Genomic DNA, 1,709 nt, shown 5'->3' on the forward strand with positions numbered 1-1,709 from the left:
GAGGACGGTGGAATCGGACACGGATAAGGTGTTGTTCCGTACATATATGGAGGTACCATATGTTGAGACGGCGCTGCCCCGTACATAGAAGGATGAGTTGGAGCTGGAGGTTGAGAAGATGAAGCCCTAGAAATATTGTCACTATCAGGCACATGCGGCATTTGAACGTTTGGTGGACGAAATGAAGGTACAAAATATTGAGTTAAGAAATTAACTTGATTAGTCAATTTCTGTAGATTATTCTCCAATTTTTCTATATATTCTCTTGAATGATGAGGAGGAGCTTGAGACTCGCTGAAGTGAGAGTGTTGGGTAGATGATGACCCCGACCCCGACCCTGACCCCGACCTCGACCCCGACCCCGACCCCGACCCCGACCCTGACCCCGACCCCTTCAATTTGCGGCCCACTCCTCGCACATGTCCACGCCTTTGGCCTAATACTTTTTGTAACACCTCCACCTGATCAACTGATGACGGACTATCATTATTAGAAGCATCAGTGGATGTTTGCTGAGTTTGTAACTCAAAATCAGCCTTCAGTTTTTCCTGTTTTCAAAAAATGTTAGACACTAACATTAAATATAACTCTATTAATATTAAAAAATATAATTCAAACTTACATAATCTTGGCGAGCATCATCGTTCACGAAATCATTTGTTGCTTTCTTCCAATGATAATCCTTCCATGACTCAATGAGGTCCGGGTTCGTCTAAAAAATATAACCCAAATGTTAGAGAACATATAATTTAAAAGAACATAATTTTGATAATATTTTATCTTTTACTTACTTTTTCAAAACGGACGGCTGCCAGCGATTTTGTACCCTGCGTTGTAGAATACTTTTGTTTCTTCCAATTTTCCTTATTCTTTACGGAGCGCGCAATAAATTGTGGACTTGTAAATAACTGACAGATTTTCTTCCACTCCTCCTTGTTAACATCATTGGTTGGGTTGTTTAGAACCTTATCCCAATCCTGCGGTCCATTGTAGTGTTTCTCAAAGTGTTCGTGTCTTAGTGTTTTCTTATTACGGTATCGGTCTTTCATCTCTCGATCGATACCATCTAAACACTTTAAGAAATCCTCGCGGCCCGCTATTTGATAATAGTACTAAATTGAAAATTTAACATATTAATAATATATGTACTATATTAAAGACAAATTTTTAAAAAATAGATTTAATACTATTTTTACCTGAATTATGCCAAGGACCTCATCCTTGTATTGTTTAGGCACTAATTCCCATGAACCGTAATGTCCGGGAACTTTCGTTTTAATTTGGGTTCCCACAAGGCGGAAAAAAGCAGCGTGCTCGCCCCCAACAACCTTGTACGTTCGTGGGAAAAACGTTACTTCCAGTGGTTTTCTATTTTTATGCCGCCTCTCCTCTAGATCTTTTCCAATAGCTGCACCACGACCCTTTTTCTTAGTTGGGATTCTTGTATTTTTTTTATTAATAATACATAGAATATTAGTATATACATGATAAACATATCTGAGTAAATAAAATAACAAAAAAATTACCTGAGTCGCATGTAGTCGGGATCCTAGTAGGATCCGGTGGAGGATCACCGCCAGCATCTCCACCGTGAGCTCTAGCCACATCTGCTGACATCTACTAACACGACAGTAATTTAACCTATCTATTTTAATATTTAATTATTATTTATAATTAATTTATTGAGTATTATTTCAATTGATTAGGTA

The 1,709-nt window shown here is 38.2% G+C and overlaps 1 long non-coding RNA gene across 1 annotated transcript; it reads right to left on the reverse strand.

The window, feature by feature from the left end:
* Nucleotides 1–392: 392 nt before the first annotated feature.
* On the reverse strand, nt 393–909 carry LOC133816175 (uncharacterized). Its single transcript, XR_009885054.1, has 3 exons — nt 792–909; nt 623–712; nt 393–548 (listed from the first exon to the last, which is right to left on the reverse strand). It is a non-coding gene; the product is annotated as an uncharacterized LOC133816175 (long non-coding RNA).
* Nucleotides 910–1,709: the final 800 nt, after the last annotated feature.

Source organism: Humulus lupulus, chromosome 2 (genome assembly GCF_963169125.1).
Source record: "Humulus lupulus chromosome 2, drHumLupu1.1, whole genome shotgun sequence".
Classification (NCBI taxonomy): domain Eukaryota; kingdom Viridiplantae; phylum Streptophyta; class Magnoliopsida; order Rosales; family Cannabaceae; genus Humulus; species Humulus lupulus.